Source organism: Amblyomma americanum, chromosome 1 (genome assembly GCF_052857255.1).
Source record: "Amblyomma americanum isolate KBUSLIRL-KWMA chromosome 1, ASM5285725v1, whole genome shotgun sequence".
NCBI classification, from domain to species: domain Eukaryota; kingdom Metazoa; phylum Arthropoda; class Arachnida; order Ixodida; family Ixodidae; genus Amblyomma; species Amblyomma americanum.
In genome coordinates this window covers 32979849-32999687 of record NC_135497.1, presented here as the reverse complement: position 1 = coordinate 32999687, position 19839 = coordinate 32979849, and the positions used below count along the sequence as shown (strand labels likewise).

The following is a 19839-nucleotide window of genomic DNA, read 5'->3' as shown; positions in this document are numbered from 1 at the left end:
ATGACCGGCCGCCATCTTGAAATCTGGGAAGGATATTAAACGCTTGAGTTCGAATAGTAAGAGCGAACGCTCTTAAATCACGGTCCAATCCAACGCTGCACAGCATGATGGCACCGTGATCTGCCTTCGGGGGACGGAGGATTCAGCATCGCGATGTGGCCCATTCATGCGGGAGCGTTCGTTAGAGGCCTTCAAAACTGGGTGACGCGGCAGGCCTTTGGATGGCTTAAGAAACCTTGCCTTCATGACCTGTCTTGGACAACAACAACAATAATAATAATAATAATAATAATAATAAAATATAATTATTATTATTTTTATTATTATTATTAATATTATTATTCACGTGTACTTGTTTTCATTAATATTATTTCTTTAATACTGTGTACTCACGCCTGATTGTCTGTAACGCGTTCACTAATTACATTTCTTATTGTGTATGATTGTATTTCTAGCTTGTATTTCAGAGATCTCTTATTCGTTCACATTAGTATTAGCTTTATTCTTGTTTGTATTTTGATATATGCTGTACTTGGCTGTTATCGGTCGTTCTTGTGTTCATTCTCTTTGTTTATTGTTTTATTAGTTATTTATATGTCTGTTGCCTGTTCTAGCTGTTTTCATTTACCGCTGTTCTCGCTGTTTCCTTGTTCTCGCTTTTTTGTTTCATGCTTGCTGTCGCGCCTAGTTTGTGTCTTTTTTTTCTATCGCCTTGACTGCTGCATTACCTCCCCTGAGTGTCTTCCTTTGTAGTGAAATAAATGTACATTTTGTGCGTGTGAATGGTGTACCAGCACCAAGACCTTTGGGTTGTTCCTGGGCACCGAAAAAATAAAGATTGATTGATTGATTGATTGATTGATTATTATTATGCTTTAGTAACCACCGGCTGCCCTCTGAATTGCAACGTAGGAATGGGATGTTGTAATCTCTCCTTGCAATGTTGGCTCTTTTCCGATAAAAGTCAATTATATGCAAATATTAATTTGAAGATAAAAGAAGCATGTGAGATAAAGATATATTTCTCGCAACTTACACTCAAGCGTTCACGAAGTAGAGCAAAAAGTGTTCCGTTTGTTCCGAATATTCGTGTACTGGGTGTTTGCTTCAGCGGGCACGCCGTGACGTTGTATTTCACTAGTTTCTTTCCAGGCCGCAAGGCGCCGCTAGCAGAATAGTGGCGCCGCGGTCTTGTGACCTTTTCTGGTAGCCGCAGACGGGGGAGTTGCCACTCCTATATAGTCTTCCTCCGTGCTCTTTGCTTGCTATTATAGGTATGGTGCGCTGTGTGGCGAGTTGTGCCGGCCACTGGTAGCCGGATATTTCACGTCCCATGCGCATGGTTCATGGATGTGCGGAAAATGTTCAACATCAGTGCACGTGCGACGTACTATGGTTTGTACTTATCTAGTACGTCGCAGCAGGGACTGAACTCGTGCTTAGCAGCCGAATGCCATATCCACTGACTCATCGCGGCAGGTAAAAATGAAATAAAAAAGAGCGGGGACGAAACGCATGGAAGAACATAAAGGACTGGAAAGGTCAACGCAAAAAGAGATCAGTAGAAGTATAATTCCTTCAGCGCCAGAGTGCACTTGACGCTTGTGAAGCCACTGCTGGCAAGTGACCCGCGTTTTGAGCCATTGCCATTACCGTATATGTCGAAAGCAGGTTTCAGTGCCAGTCACTCTAGGTCTATGTCCCCACAAAAGCTCTGGGTGGCAGAGGAAGGCATAACTGGCGTCACGCAGCTAACGTCCGCACGCGCGCACCACACGCATGCACGGACAAAGGAGCTGATGCCTGAATCGCTGTCATAACGAAACGTGTCGATGGTGCGTTCCTCGTTGCTGCTAGGGTACGGATGAAATAACGGTGGGCCTTCAGTTGTTTGCTACGAGGTTTGTTCCTTCTACTAACCACTCGTGTTGTCACTTCGGCATCATCCTGTCCAGACCTTTTCTGGGTGTTCCTCTGTGTTTTTCGCTTGTTCCCTTTCGGTCGTGCATCAATTCTGCTGCGCCTGTTCGCAGAGCGTGTCTACCGGGGCGCCTTCACGGTGCTGGAGGGAGACAAGTTCAGCGAGAGCCTGTCCAAAAGCTTGGCCGACGACTTCGTGAGAAAGGCGGACGCGTACCGCGCAAAGGTGAGACGCGCTGTTGCGACCGCAACCGCGCTCTCTGCTCATCGTCTCCGTTGCCGCAGCTGGACAGGCTGTTCAACAGCAGCGCCGCCTTCCGCGGGACGGAGGTGATCGCCTTCCAGAGGTGTGTATCGGCCGGCCACTCCACGGCTCGGCGGCATTCTCCACGTTTCGCAGATGACACGAAGCTCCCTTCAAGTGCGGCCATAGGGCAACAAAGGAAAGCTACACAGCTTTCATAGAAACTGCGTAGCTGACGAAAAATTCGTCCTGGGCGGGGGTTCGCACCGGGACCACCACCAGTTCGGTGCAGTTGTTCTACCAAATATACGGCTAGCAGAGAGTAGCGCTATACAAATAACCAACAACTTCAAATGGGAACATTGCAATTAATTCGCAATTGCAAATCTTCTACCAAAACAGTTCCCACGTCGAGTTGCTGATCAGTTCACTCTCGTCTTACCAAATGCTAGCCGTCCAGATCAGTTCAGTTGATAGAGCGACCGTCGCGGACAGGCGGTAATCCCGGTGCCAACTACGAAGTTTCTGTGAAATCTCCTTCACTTGGCTCCGCTTGAGTGGATGCTCTTGAGTAATTACTCCCCACTTGCAAATCTGGCAATACCTTTCCCGAGTCGAGTTGTGGATCAGTTACCACTCGCATCTCCATATACTGGCCGTCCTGGTTAGCTCAATTGGTAGAGCGACTGTCCCGGACAGGCGGTGGCCCCGGTGCCAACTACCACGTTTCTGTGAGTTTTCCTTCGCTGCTGCATGACTCCGCTTGAGTGGATGCTGTTGAGTAACTACTCCCTTATTTCAAATCTTGTACCAAAACCGTTCCCGCCTCGAGTTGTTGATCAGTTTGGCGCACCATATCAAATATAGTGTGGCGCTCGCTGCCGTGTATCGGTCAGGGCATGAAACAACGGCGCAGGCGAGAAGACCGAGAGCTGACGGTGCATTTCAACGTGCACTTCTCGCCATACGGGCCGGTGGACGCTGGAGAGCTGTACCTGGCCATGGCCGACGAGCTGCTACGAGGACGGCTGGGTGTATTCCAAGGCCTCAAGGTGGACCCCGAGTCTCTCAGCCTGCAAGGTACGGACAAGTGAGCCTTTTGCATGCAGACTACCCGATGCTGTAAAAGGTTGTGGAAAGGTTGGTTTCTGCCTGCGTACCAGATAGTGCGTGCCGCATCGAATCAATCGATTCAATGGCGGTGGACTGCCATAAACACACCCCAGCGAACTGAAGAGAGGGACAGCAGTGTCTTGCGTCAGATGCCACTTGCAGGCTATGCAGCCACCAAAGGAAGTCAGTGAAAGGATCACGACCTTTGCAGTGCGACGGACCCTATAGGCGCCAGTGGTGAGCCTGAGGTAATTCATAAATAATTGGAATTGCAACTCTCGAAGTGCGCAACTTCGAACGCATCAGTAGTGAAACGCAGCAACTTGAACGCCCTGCCTCTTTGAGTGTCATTGCCTTCACGCTCACTAGTTGTTTTGAACCCTTGTATGCGCCGGAGTGGCGAGGGACTAATATGCAAATCGGAGCGCTTGGTGATGACGTGGAGCGTATTAGAAACTAGCTTCTGTCAGCGAACATTGGCTCATCTACCAGAAACACCTCGTTGAACCAGACTACCCCAGCAAGAGCTAATCAGCACATGCATGCAGTGTTGACCATATTCGACAACTGTTGTAACGCACAGCCTTGTAAACGATGGAGTCGGTTCGCAAGCAGCTTCAGGCGAACAGCACTACTCTGTTCTTCGATACACATTTCGGCAGACCATGGGATTTCAGACATGCCCGATGTAAAGTGGGCAGATTCATGAGTTCATGCTTGTGGGCTAAGTCAGTGCATTCACACATTATGGCTCCGTTACTTTTGTTCAACATTTTACGACCTGAATAGTGTGTCGGGCGAGGAGCGAGTTTCTTTGTTTCCAAAGAACGGTTTTCACTGAGTGTCCCTCAAGCACATTTCCTCACTTCCTTGAGAGAACACAGTATACCTGCCAACGACGCTTTCTTAGGACCGCTGATCGAGCGGGTGTCATTGAACAATACCCGCTTCGAATTAACAGTCGCAGTCCACGCAGTTGAGCTCGTACGCGCTGTTGCGAAGGGGCACTCGAACCTGTCGACAGAAAGGCACATCCCCAAGGATTGCAAATTGGGTTTTGCGTCTTGTGGGCTACAGGCGGACAGTCGTTTGTTGAAATTATAAATGTCCGCACAAATCTCACCGAAGTATCATCGAGAATTTTTAGACGCTGCCCTGCATGCGTCTAAACACAAATCCCTCACACAAGCCAGGGTTGAACCCGACTAACAACTTTGTGCACCGAAGTGCGTCAGTTTGCTTGACATCCCTCCAAACCCTCTGCACCAAATGGATGGCCTACAATATTGTCACCAATGGAGACCCCAAGTGGCACCAGTCTCAGCACCCGATCAGACGTAACATATACAACGGAGAAAGACGGGCTAGCCTGTGACTAGTGTTAGAATGCATCTAGAAATCGCGCAAAATTGTGCTGTCTTGTGTTGGTCTCTTCCTTGCCCCTGTCTTTTTGAGCGGTTTGAAGATGCATTCCGTTACATATATAGCGGAGCGCCAGCACAGGGGCTAAACCAGCCGCCGTCCCCGACGACTGCGCGCGCGCGGTCACGTGATGAGGGGTCACATTTTGCACAACGCTGCAGCAATGTGATCACATGACCGGCCGCCATCTTGAAATCTGGGAAGGATATTAAACGCTTGAGTTCGAATAGTAAGAGCGAACGCTCTTAAATCACGGTCCAATCCAACGCTGCACAGCATGATGGCACCGTGATCTGCCTTCGGGGGACGGAGGATTCAGCATCGCGATGTGGCCCATTCATGCGGGAGCGTTCGTTAGAGGCCTTCAAAACTGGGTGACGCGGCAGGCCTTTGGATGGCTTAAGAAACCTTGCCTTCATGACCTGTCTTGGACAACAACAACAATAATAATAATAATAATAATAATAATAAAATATAATTATTATTATTTTTATTATTATTATTAATATTATTATTCACGTGTACTTGTTTTCATTAATATTATTTCTTTAATACTGTGTACTCACGCCTGATTGTCTGTAACGCGTTCACTAATTACATTTCTTATTGTGTATGATTGTATTTCTAGCTTGTATTTCAGAGATCTCTTATTCGTTCACATTAGTATTAGCTTTATTCTTGTTTGTATTTTGATATATGCTGTACTTGGCTGTTATCGGTCGTTCTTGTGTTCATTCTCTTTGTTTATTGTTTTATTAGTTATTTATATGTCTGTTGCCTGTTCTAGCTGTTTTCATTTACCGCTGTTCTCGCTGTTTCCTTGTTCTCGCTTTTTTGTTTCATGCTTGCTGTCGCGCCTAGTTTGTGTCTTTTTTTTCTATCGCCTTGACTGCTGCATTACCTCCCCTGAGTGTCTTCCTTTGTAGTGAAATAAATGTACATTTTGTGCGTGTGAATGGTGTACCAGCACCAAGACCTTTGGGTTGTTCCTGGGCACCGAAAAAATAAAGATTGATTGATTGATTGATTGATTATTATTATGCTTTAGTAACCACCGGCTGCCCTCTGAATTGCAACGTAGGAATGGGATGTTGTAATCTCTCCTTGCAATGTTGGCTCTTTTCCGATAAAAGTCAATTATATGCAAATATTAATTTGAAGATAAAAGAAGCATGTGAGATAAAGATATATTTCTCGCAACTTACACTCAAGCGTTCACGAAGTAGAGCAAAAAGTGTTCCGTTTGTTCCGAATATTGGTGTACTGGGTGTTTGCTTCAGCGGGCACGCCGTGACGTTGTATTTCACTAGTTTCTTTCCAGGCCGCAAGGCGCCGCTAGCAGAATAGTGGCGCCGCGGTCTTGTGACCTTTTCTGGTAGCCGCAGACGGGGGAGTTGCCACTCCTATATAGTCTTCCTCCGTGCTCTTTGCTTGCTATTATAGGTATGGTGCGCTGTGTGGCGAGTTGTGCCGGCCACTGGTAGCCGGATATTTCACGTCCCATGCGCATGGTTCATGGATGTGCGGAAAATGTTCAACATCAGTGCACGTGCGACGTACTATGGTTTGTACTTATCTAGTACGTCGCAGCAGGGACTGAACTCGTGCTTAGCAGCCGAATGCCATATCCACTGACTCATCGCGGCAGGTAAAAATGAAATAAAAAAGAGCGGGGACGAAACGCATGGAAGAACATAAAGGACTGGAAAGGTCAACGCAAAAAGAGATCAGTAGAAGTATAATTCCTTCAGCGCCAGAGTGCACTTGACGCTTGTGAAGCCACTGCTGGCAAGTGACCCGCGTTTTGAGCCATTGCCATTACCGTATATGTCGAAAGCAGGTTTCAGTGCCAGTCACTCTAGGTCTATGTCCCCACAAAAGCTCTGGGTGGCAGAGGAAGGCATAACTGGCGTCACGCAGCTAACGTCCGCACGCGCGCACCACACGCATGCACGGACAAAGGAGCTGATGCCTGAATCGCTGTCATAACGAAACGTGTCGATGGTGCGTTCCTCGTTGCTGCTAGGGTACGGATGAAATAACGGTGGGCCTTGCGTTGTTTGCTACGAGGTTTGTTCCTTCTACTAACCACTCGTGTTGTCACTTCGGCATCATCCTGTCCAGACCTTTTCTGGGTGTTCCTCTGTGTTTTTCGCTTGTTCCCTTTCGGTCGTGCATCACCTCTGCTGCGCCTGTTCGCAGAGCGTGTCTACCGGGGCGCCTTCACGGTGCTGGAGGGAGACAAGTTCAGCGAGAGCCTGTCCAAAAGCTTGGCCGACGACTTCGTGAGAAAGGCGGACGCGTACCGCGCAAAGGTGAGACGCGCTGTTGCGACCGCAACCGCGCTCTCTGCTCATCGTCTCCGTTGCCGCAGCTGGACAGGCTGTTCAACAGCAGCGCCGCCTTCCGCGGGACGGAGGTGATCGCCTTCCAGAGGTGTGTATCGGCCGGCCACTCCACGGCTCGGCGGCATTCTCCACGTTTCGCAGATGACACGAAGCTCCCTTCAAGTGCGGCCATAGGGCAACAAAGGAAAGCTACACAGCTTTCATAGAAACTGCGTAGCTGACGAAAAATTCGTCCTGGGCGGGGGTTCGCACCGGGACCACCACCAGTTCGGTGCAGTTGTTCTACCAAATATACGGCTAGCAGAGAGTAGCGCTATACAAATAACCAACAACTTCAAATGGGAACATTGCAATTAATTCGCAATTGCAAATCTTCTACCAAAACAGTTCCCACGTCGAGTTGCTGATCAGTTCACTCTCGTCTTACCAAATGCTAGCCGTCCAGATCAGTTCAGTTGATAGAGCGACCGTCGCGGACAGGCGGTAATCCCGGTGCCAACTACGAAGTTTCTGTGAAATCTCCTTCACTTGGCTCCGCTTGAGTGGATGCTCTTGAGTAATTACTCCCCACTTGCAAATCTGGCAATACCTTTCCCGAGTCGAGTTGTGGATCAGTTACCACTCGCATCTCCATATACTGGCCGTCCTGGTTAGCTCAATTGGTAGAGCGACTGTCCCGGACAGGCGGTGGCCCCGGTGCCAACTACCACGTTTCTGTGAGTTTTCCTTCGCTGCTGCATGACTCCGCTTGAGTGGATGCTGTTGAGTAACTACTCCCTTATTTCAAATCTTGTACCAAAACCGTTCCCGCCTCGAGTTGTTGATCAGTTTGGCGCACCATATCAAATATAGTGTGGCGCTCGCTGCCGTGTATCGGTCAGGGCATGAAACAACGGCGCAGGCGAGAAGACCGAGAGCTGACGGTGCATTTCAACGTGCACTTCTCGCCATACGGGCCGGTGGACGCTGGAGAGCTGTACCTGGCCATGGCCGACGAGCTGCTACGAGGACGGCTGGGTGTATTCCAAGGCCTCAAGGTGGACCCCGAGTCTCTCAGCCTGCAAGGTACGGACAAGTGAGCCTTTTGCATGCAGACTACCCGATGCTGTAAAAGGTTGTGGAAAGGTTGGTTTCTGCCTGCGTACCAGATAGTGCGTGCCGCATCGAATCAATCGAATCAATGGCGGTGGACTGCCATAAACACACCCCTGCGAACTGAAGAGAGGGACAGCAGTGTCTTGCGTCAGATGCCACTTGCAGGCTATGCAGCCACCAAAGGAAGTCAGTGAAAGGATCACGACCTTTGCAGTGCGACGGACCCTATAGGCGCCAGTGGTGAGCCTGAGGTAATTCATAAATAATTGGAATTGCAACTCTCGAAGTGCGCAACTTCGAACGCATCAGTAGTGAAACGCAGCAACTTGAACGCCCTGCCTCTTTGAGTGTCATTGCCTTCACGCTCACTAGTTGTTTTGAACCCTTGTATGCGCCGGAGTGGCGAGGGACTAATATGCAAATCGGAGCGCTTGGTGATGACGTGGAGCGTATTAGAAACTAGCTTCTGTCAGCGAACATTGGCTCATCTACCAGAAACACCTCGTTGAACCAGACTACCCCAGCAAGAGCTAATCAGCACATGCATGCAGTGTTGACCATATTCGACAACTGTTGTAACGCACAGCCTTGTAAACGATGGAGTCGGTTCGCAAGCAGCTTCAGGCGAACAGCACTACTCTGTTCTTCGATACACATTTCGGCAGACCATGGGATTTCAGACATGCCCGATGTAAAGTGGGCAGATTCATGAGTTCATGCTTGTGGGCTAAGTCAGTGCATTCACACATTATGGCTCCGTTACTTTTGTTCAACATTTTACGACCTGAATAGTGTGTCGGGCGAGGAGCGAGTTTCTTTGTTTCCAAAGAACGGTTTTCACTGAGTGTCCCTCAAGCACATTTCCTCACTTCCTTGAGAGAACACAGTATACCAGCCAACGACGCTTTCTTAGGACCGCTGATCGAGCGGGTGTCATTGAACAATACCCGCTTCGAATTAACAGTCGCAGTCCACGCAGTTGAGCTCGTACGCGCTGTTGCGAAGGGGCACTCGAACCTGTCGACAGAAAGGCACATCCCCAAGGATTGCAAATTGGGTTTTGCGTCTTGTGGGCTACAGGCGGACAGTCGTTTGTTGAAATTATAAATGTCCGCACAAATCTCACCGAAGTATCATCGAGAATTTTTAGACGCTGCCCTGCATGCGTCTAAACAACAACAACAACAACAACAACAACAACAACAACAACAACAACAACAACAACAACAACAACAACAACAACAACAACAACAACAACAACAACAACAACAACAACAACAACAACAACAACAACAACAACAACAACAACAACAACAACAACAACAACAACAACAACAACAACAACAACAACAACAACAACAACAACAACAACAACAACAACAACAACAACAACAACAACAACAACAACAACAACAACAACAACAACAACAACAACAACAACAACAACAACAACAACAACAACAACAACAACAACAACAACAACAACAACAACAACAACAACAACAACAACAACAACAACAACAACAACAACAACAACAACAACAACAACAACAACAACAACAACAACAACAACAACAACAACAACAACAACAACAACAACAACAACAACAACAACAACAACAACAACAACAACAACAACAACAACAACAACAACAACAACAACAACAACAACAACAACAACAACAACAACAACAACAACAACAACAACAACAACAACAACAACAACAACAACAACAACAACAACAACAACAACAACAACAACAACAACAACAACAACAACAACAACAACAACAACAACAACAACAACAACAACAACAACAACAACAACAACAACAACAACAACAACAACAACAACAACAACAACAACAACAACAACAACAACAACAACAACAACAACAACAACAACAACAACAACAACAACAACAACAACAACAACAACAACAACAACAACAACAACAACAACAACAACAACAACAACAACAACAACAACAACAACAACAACAACAACAACAACAACAACAACAACAACAACAACAACAACAACAACAACAACAACAACAACAACAACAACAACAACAACAACAACAACAACAACAACAACAACAACAACAACAACAACAACAACAACAACAACAACAACAACAACAACAACAACAACAACAACAACAACAACAACAACAACAACAACAACAACAACAACAACAACAACAACAACAACAACAACAACAACAACAACAACAACAACAACAACAACAACAACAACAACAACAACAACAACAACAACAACAACAACAACAACAACAACAACAACAACAACAACAACAACAACAACAACAACAACAACAACAACAACAACAACAACAACAACAACAACAACAACAACAACAACAACAACAACAACAACAACAACAACAACAACAACAACAACAACAACAACAACAACGTTCGTTAGAGGCCTTCAAAACTGGGTGACGCGGCAGGCCTTTGGATGGCTTAAGAAACCTTGCCTTCATGACCTGTCTTGGACAACAACAACAACAATAATAATAATAATAATAATAATAAAATATAATTATTATATTTTTATTATTATTATTATTATTTTTATTCACGTGTACTTGTTTTCATTAATATTATTTCTTTAATACTGTGTACTCACGCCTGATTGTCTGTAACGCGTTCACTAATTACATTTCTTATTGTGTATGATTGTATTTCTAGCTTGTATTTCAGAGATCTCTTATTCGTTCACATTAGTATTAGCTTTATTCTTGTTTGTATTTTGATATATGCTGTACTTGGCTGTTATCGGTCGTTCTTGTGTTCATTCTCTTTGTTTATTGTTTTATTAGTTATTTATATGTCTGTTGCCTGTTCTAGCTGTTTTCATTTACCGCTGTTCTCGCTGTTTCCTTGTTCTCGCTTTTTTGTTTCATGCTTGCTGTCGCGCCTAGTTTGTGTCTTTTTTTTCTATCGCCTTGACTGCTGCATTACCTCCCCTGAGTGTCTTCCTTTGTAGTGAAATAAATGTACATTTTGTGCGTGTGAATGGTGTACCAGCACCAAGACCTTTGGGTTGTTCCTGGGCACCGAAAAAATAAAGATTGATTGATTGATTGATTGATTGATTATTATTATGCTTTAGTAACCACCGGCTGCCCTCTGAATTGCAACGTAGGAATGGGATGTTGTAATCTCTCCTTGCAATGTTGGCTCTTTTCCGATAAAAGTCAATTATATGCAAATATTAATTTGAAGATAAAAGAAGCATGTGAGATAAAGATATATTTCTCGCAACTTACACTCAAGCGTTCACGAAGTAGAGCAAAAAGTGTTCCGTTTGTTTCGAATATTGGTGTACTGGGTGTTTGCTTCAGCGGGCACGCCGTGACGTTGTATTTCACTAGTTTCTTTCCAGGCCGCAAGGCGCCGCTAGCAGAATAGTGGCGCCGCGGTCTTGTGACCTTTTCTGGTAGCCGCAGACGGGGGAGTTGCCACTCCTATATAGTCTTCCTCCGTGCTCTTTGCTTGCTATTATAGGTATGGTGCGCTGTGTGGCGAGTTGTGCCGGCCACTGGTAGCCGGATATTTCACGTCCCATGCGCATGGTTCATGGATGTGCGGAAAATGGTGGTGGTGGTGGTGGTTTTTGGTGGAAGGAAATGGCGCAATATTGTTGGTATGGTGTCTCGTTGGACACCTTAACCACGCCGTAAGGGAAGAGATAAAGGAGGAAGTGAAAGAAGAAAGGAAGAGAGAGGTGCCTTAGGGGAGGTCTCCGGAATAATTTCAACCCCCTGGGGATCTTTAACGTGCACTGACATCGCACAGCACACAGCCACCTCAGCGTTTTGCCTATAAAGCAGGATAAATAGTAAATATTTCTGAAAAAACTTCTATTGCCGCCCTCAGTCGCCTGCAATCCAACGGCCGCGGTACCCACTAGTGCGGGACTTTCGCTCGCGCATCGAGCGTCTCGCGCAGAGAGGATGCGCCGTGCGTGCACAGTGGGTGCCCGGTCACTGCGGCATCGCCGGCAACGAAGAAGCTGACGACCACGTGACCGCCGCACGTCAACTATTTGCGAGCGATCTGCCCCTTGCGCTGGCGGACGTGCGTACGGTCATCCACGACCACCTCCGAAAGCAGCACCCCGACCCACGCATCGCAGGAGGTGGACACAGCCTCAGTGTTCGACTTAAGTGCGTTAAATGCGGCAGCTTCAATTGTTTACATCGGCGTGCTCAGCAACGGGGAGAAGACAAAATGGAAACATCCGTGGATGTTTGTTATCCGGAAACATCCCTTCTAAGTAGCGTGCCCGGGTGCCCGCCCATCGAGGCACCCTACTTCGACGGAAGGACGGACGGACGGACGGACGGACGGACGGACGAACGGACGGACGGACGGACGGACGGACGGATGGATGGATGGATGGATGGATGGATGGATGGATGGATGGATGGATGGATGGATGGATGGATGGATGGATGGATGGATGGATGGATACGGCTGGACCTTTAATTCGGGCTGTGGCTCGAGCCCCCTAGCCCTGACTTGTGAAATTTTACTCTTGTCTTGATATTAGCCACCAATCAAATAACCTTCGCTTAATTACTTCTACCCGCTTAAAATCAAAACTTAAAAACACCAATGCCTTGGATAAATCAGCCCCGCTGCTTTCCACTGTAGGGTGAAACCCTTTACAGAGAAGTATCAAGTGCTAAGCCGTTTCCTCCTCCTCTCCGCACGCAACGCACAACGCGTCTATCTCGTGGTACCTGACTCTATATGTCTTAGTACGCAAAACTCCCGTCCTGGCCTCAAACAACAAAGAGCTTCCCCTACAATTATCATAGATATTTTCTTTGGCAATCTCCTGCTAAAAATCCTGTATTTTCCCAGTGCTGATTTCTTCAGCATCTCTGTTTTCTACAGAGTTCTCTCTGTTTCTTTAACCTTTTTCTTAAACGATAATTGCTGATTTGCCCCCTTACTGCTGTCCAGATGTTTGCTTGTCTATTTTCTAGTTCGGTTTCTCCATTTCATGTCAACATTCCTTTTATACAGGTATCCGAAAACTTTACTAGCCCACTGCTTTAACCCCTTTTTCTCCATCGCTCCTCATATGCTATCTTGCTGCTAGCTTCTCTGCTTTTGAACGACGCCCATCCCATATGACCCCCTGATTTGGTGTATTCCCATTCTAAGTCACAAACAGCGCCATCTACCTCATGGATTTTGCACTCCTCTTGAGACTTACAGCCCCCTTCGCTACATCCGGTATATTTCCTCATTATATCAGCTAATTAATTTCATAAACGTGTGCATCACAACACGACGAACCGTTTGCCACAATCGTGGACCCCCGCGACGAACAGTTCGGTGGTAACGTCCGTCTGAAGGTCCTCGGAATGCACGGCCTCAATTACCTAACGTAATTTGGGCTCATTGCTCTCATTATTGCAGAGAAGCTTCGAGCAAAGTTTTAAGCAGGTTCTTTGCAGATACATCGATAGCAACGCATAGGAAGTACTTTAGACATCAAACTGTCCCTCTGGGTCCATCTACTAGGTGTACAAATGTCCTGCCGTGACATCTGTACAACATCCTTCTTTAGAGGTATGGGTGCTGTTCTGATAATCCACTATATAACCCCTCAGTGTTATGTGGATAAATCTGGATATCTACTGGACATACAGAATGTCCAGCAAGTGCCGTATTTGAGATGTCTAAAGGCTGTATGTGGTTATCTGCGTCCATACTCACGGAGGTGAAATGCAAAGCCGCTCGTGTATTGAGATTTGGGGCATGTAAAGAAACTTGTGGGCGGCCGGAATTGATCTGTACCGACGGTTTATCCTATGCGTTGCTTTGGAATGCGAAATTAGCCTATGAATTGCACTCATTCTTTCTTAAACAGCAAATGGCCCCTATTGTCACTTGTGAGTAGGGAGCAACGATAACACTGCAACGTCGAAACGTAAGCCATGGTAAATTCTGCTACGGCGTGGTTTTTGATCGGCGTAAACTCAACCTTTCAACAGCATTTCTCGCATCTGTAAAAAAAAATACAAACATGCGCTAAGAATTCGGAAAGAAGGTTTGTCACAACTGCCGCACGTCCTGCCCTGCGACATACGCTCTGCCCGTGGCTAATGCAACGGTCTTGAAATCGACATATTCGACAGGACGAAATGAAGTATTGCAGATGCAGCCCGCCAACTTAACTGTCTGCTTGCACAACTCCGCACGCATATTTCTCTGAAAGCATGATACATATAGAAAACGCCGGGCTAACGTGCAGTGGGATGCGAATGAGTCAAGGCTTGCTTGACGTGCTATACATTCGAATAAAAAAAGGCAAGGTTTCATTGCAGTTAAATATAATAGCACGTGTGAAAGCTTCTGCGTACAAATGGAAGTTGACGAAGACGACGTGTTATGGACAGCGCGAGATTGAGTTGCAGTTTAACACGAGATGTGATCGGCTGCGGCAATAGTGCAGTGCTATCACGCACTGGCCAGCGAAGCTGATTTTTTCGCACCGTCTTGGGTTCGAATGCCAGTGGCGGCAATATTAATTCCATGTCTGCAGGTTGACCAAGATTGTCCTCAGGGTGATGCAAGCCACAAGATTGTTGGTTGGGTTTCACCGTGTTCGACCGTGCTTTTGCACTGAAAACGAGTAGCGTGTTTAGACCACACAATTGCCCGTTATTGCATCATAATTCTTTACAGACCTCCATGTGTCGTGCCTGTCCCGGACGCTAGTGCGTTGAGGAGAAAATGTCCTGCTAGGGGGGTGGCATTTAACGTCGGGCACCTTTTTTTCACTAGCCACAAAAGAGACAACGCATGTTAACGGCGGTGCTTCTTTTGGAAACTTTATTTCGCAGTTGGAGTTAAATTTTCCCTATTAGGAGCAGTGAATCTGAGCTTGGAAGCTATAACACTTATCTTTTTCCTGGAAGCAAACTCGCTGGAAGTATTTTTGCCGCAGGATAGTGCGCCTTATTTCGTTCCCGCCACGAGCCTGCCGGACTGATACGCAGTCTGCCAGAAGCGCTAGTCGAATTGATGGCTTTAAGGCGTCATAGCTTTCAGCCAGGCAATGTAATTTTGGCGTGGATATCTATTCCAGAGATTTTCTTGAAATCGCGTGACTGCACTTGATCTTGTACCACCCCGAACTACGCATCAACCTTTTAATATCCACCACGTAACCATATTAAACCGCCGGTGATATAAGTTGAGCGTTTCACACGTTTTCCACAAAACTGCTTTATCATCGTAGTGCACGTGACATAAATGAGTGTTGATTCGATGCGAACGCGGGACAAGGAGACACTTATAGAAAGCTACTGACTTGAGCGTCAAGAAAATGTGGAGTAGGATAACGCAAAATAGAAAGGCAGCAGTTGGCAACAGTTCGCGGCGTGTTGTGTTACTCCGCTGACCAACTGCAAAGGTGAACAAAACCAGCGTTTTGAGTTTACTCAATCAAACAAGCCAGTGGCATCAAAATTCTTGAGCGTATAATTTCGTCTCGTGATTAGCTTCTTGTTTTAATAACGGCGAAATTATGTTGGGCGAACTTAACTGCAGACTATATAGTGTCGGGGGAAGTCTGCATGTTTCTTTTCTCTCCATCGGCTCTGGAAATGAAGGAAGCGGACGCTTTCGTCCCTTTACACAATCTATTGGGTGCCTGGGTTCCAGCTCGCCTTCTCTCCAGAGGCCCCTTTTCTCTAAAAATGGGTGTAGGTGAACACATCATTCCTTTGTTTTCATCATCCTGCCCTCTGTCAGCCGACAGACTAAGCTCTGCCTGCCCCCCTCAAGCCACCATAACCGAGCCAAAACAGGTACTTTTGGGAAAGCCCAATGGGCTTCTGGCACCGGGCAAAGCGCCCTGTTCCATGTTGTGTCCTTATCGCATAGCCGCAGTGTCCCCGTCAGAACGGCCGCCCCTGGTGGGCTTTACCGGGAGCTCGGAGTTCGCGGTCTAGGCTTCTTAGGAGTTTCAATGGCCTAGTAAGAACCACCACAAAGCATAAGGCATATTTGTGCATTTGTTTGAGTCTGGACTGACCTGGCTGACGCCGCTCCCTCACCAGCACGCGAGAAACCCACAGTCAGGCTCCAATGCTTCTTCGATTGGCCACCTTCCCGCAGTGCTGTGAAGCACCCGCATCTCTGTCGAAGCGCTTGGAGCCTCTTCGCATTTTTCACGCAATTCCCGGCAGTTCGCTTGCGAGATCAGGGGACGCAAGATTACGGTTCATTTTAGTGTGCTGCGTTCTGCGCAACGCTTGCAGAGCAGCTCACTAGATAACTCGTATTCTGCATAACTGTGCCGAAGGAAATATTTCTTGTGAGTTTCAGTTTTTGTTCACCTGCGCGGCAGCCAACAGACAGCCTCAACGCCTTTTATGAAAATGCTAATCTCCTTTAAATTAAAAATGAACTCCCTAGAGGCAGAACAAGACAGCAGACTTCGAACTTCCTGTGAGCAAAAAATTGACCCCTGGTCATCAATAAAATCTGAATGTCCTTTCCTTGAACTTTCTCCTAGTGTCCTGTGAACAGAAAATTGGCCACTGCCTGTGCATTCAATCTTAGTGTCCTTTCTTTGAAATACCGGTTCCTTCTCCAAACATCCTCCCAGAAATGTGGGCTAAAAATTACAAGAAACAAAGCGGCATAACTATCAGTTTATGAAATAAACTAAAAAATAATAAAAAGTAAACAAAAAGAAGCAACACACTATCTTAAGGATTCGAACTAGTGGAAGCTTTTGACTCCTAGCCTGTCACGTTACCAACTTCGGAGTCTATTTTTTCTGTATTGCTAGACTTTCACCTAGCATGACAAAATAGTAAAAGAGGCTTTACATGAAAAGAACTTACGGCGATAACATAACTGGCCAGCAAGAGTGGCTTCTGGATATTTAAAATCCCTTTAGCGCCAGAAAAGCTCAACCCTTGAGAGCCAGTTAGTAACATGATCAGCTTCTTTTTTGCCTTAACAACCCCCAACAATGCATGCAAGCAAGCAGCGCATCCGGGCAATGCCCTCTAGACTTGGAAAGGGCTATCTGCTCCTCCGTGAAACTATCACACTACGACGGGCGCTGGAGTTCGTGTTCTTCATGAAGGCACGGTGCTGCGCGCTCGCTCGTTCTTGTGTAACTGCAGCGCTACGTGAAATCGTCATTTGAAGATTTTGGCCCCATAGTTTAATGCTGGCATATATGTTTGATGTCATTTCCGGTACACAGCCCGCGGTGAATAGGTTTAAGCACTTAAAGTTAGTTGTTTCCGGATTATGAATATATAGTGGCTAATCAGTATGTTTTGCTATCGCCTAATATTGCCTGAAAGTCCGCACATTTTTTTCTTCGGGGCATTGATATTCCGCTGTGCGGTCACATATATCTTTATTTTTGTTAACAGCTCGTTGCGTGACGCGGACTTGGAAATTATTTTCGGGCAAAAATTGAACCGTATATCACCTCACGCCGACTGTTTTCCAGGAATCTGACTACTATTTGTAAACTTTTTCTTCCAAAGAAACGCTTACCCTCCCTCCACAAACACACCCAAAAAAAACCTTGCCATAAGGTATGGCTCTCAGAACAGCTTACAGCTCCATGCAAGGCATCTGAACTGAGGGACTGAGCAAATGCCTTTCGATTTGATAAAAATTGAATCAAGCTCTGTTACATAAAAATGATTTGTTTATCAAGAAGTACTTGCAGCTGGGCTTGTTGGTGCGTATTCGTGAAAGACAATCGCAGTTTACAATGTTTGTTAACTGCGATTAAGAGCATGGATATGGGCAGAGGCTATATAAACGCTCTTCCTTGAATAAATCCTGTTAAAAGTGCAGCGCTCGTCCTGTTCTCTTACTCGTCCGTGTTGCCACTTTGCGCTCTCATGTCTTTCACGGATATGTTTATTACAGAGTACAAGCATTCAGAAAACGTTCAGAGGCGTGCAACTCAAGGAGTCAGAACAGTCAAGATTTCAAAGTGTTAAGCTTCCGTTTTTGAGCAAATTTTGCTTGCACCAGACTGTCGTTCCTATTTTTACAATAGTTTTTCAGCAGAATGTTTGTTGCAGCGCTAAGAATGTGATGCATGCCCAAGTGAGGAATATGACCGCTTTCACATTCGTCGAAACTGTCCCCGTCTTCTATCAAGTTGGTAGACAGTGTGAAAAGGGCATTCCTTTGGTTCGCTAGAGAATGGAAATGCACTGCATACTTTTCACTTCGCAGCTTGTCCAGGACGATCTCAGCAGTCATTACAGCATGAACAACGGGAAGTTGGGGAACCTGAGCCCTTAAGGATTCATGTTTGCTATAATTTCAGCATTCTTAATTATGATGTCTTAATCCTCTACCACATTTGATCGGCAAGCAGTGCATGCAAGCTTTTTAAGTGCTGCATGGGCGCAGTATCCGGCCACGTACGTTATAGCTGGCAGATTTTGTGCCTTCATTTCGAAGTCCTTGTCATTTACTTCAATGTTGAACCTCTGTAGAATCGCCTCATCAATGCTGACAGCAGGTGCCCCTGAATCTATGTCTGGAAGCGCCAGGGCTCTTTGTAGGCGAATCTCGCGTTCGGATTCGAACACTTGTCTGATGGACACATGGTACTGCGACCCGGAAAGCTGCCTATACTTGCCAAATCATTCGTCCAAGCAGTCTGTCTGGAACTTCCTCAGAAGAACGTAGTCAAATCCAAGGTCTTCAAGGAAATAGCTTATAATCTTGAAAAAGGCTTCCGTAGTGAGACGCAAGGCACTGTGGGTCTCCCGAGTGGGAATTTCATTATCAAACTTCAAACTCTTCCAGAGATCAAGGCGCTGCATGATGGTTTGAAGGAATTCAGCTTGTGGACACAGCTTTTCTGCAATGGCAGTTTACAGGTCATCACGAAGCCGGCTTCCTTTGCTGGACGACTTCACATTAACAATCCTCCACCAGGTTTCGGCAACCTTTAAAAATTCCGCTGTTCCAGCTGAATGCTGCAGTGCATAGCGTCGACCGCATGTTTCTAGAGCAGCTATGGTTGATAGGTTGAACATTCTCATTGCAAGCTTCACATTTTGCCTTTCCTATTAGATGGGATGAGGGGTTTTACTGACAGTGTTGGAGCAGCCTTAATAAGGTGGTCTTCTTCTTTTAAGTGAAGATCACGGAGTGTCTTGAACGAAGCAATGATAAATTTTGGATAGGAGTTCAAATTCATAAGTGAAGGAAAAACATGCATGTTCCGTGGTTCTTTTGGTTGATCCAATTGTTCCGAGTACATTTCAACAAGAGAGCAGGGTCAATAACGAAAAAAGAGGAGGAGTAGAATCTGATGGGTGAGGGTAGGAGCTGCTGACTTTTGATGACAAACCAAAGAGAGACATTGTTTTGCGATTTATAGAGTTGTTATCTGTGATGACTGCAATGATGCGAAGCTCAACCTTTTCAAGCTCATTTATGATGCTGCGGAACTCAGTGTTCAGCTGTTGGGGATTGATTTGTTCAACTGCCAAATGTGAACAACACTTTTTTGTGATGACAGGGGGCTTTGAATCATAAAGACATGAGCTGTCTTTGCCGAATTTGAACTGTTGCTGGCAGTACCGACAATCGTGCAACCCTTATAATCAAAATACGCCTGTAGATGGATCT

At 46.2% G+C, this 19839-nt stretch overlaps 1 pseudogene; it reads right to left on the bottom strand.

The window, feature by feature from the left end:
- Positions 1-18108: 18108 nt before the first annotated feature.
- Positions 18109-19426, bottom strand: LOC144125858 (uncharacterized; annotated as a pseudogene).
- Positions 19427-19839: the final 413 nt, after the last annotated feature.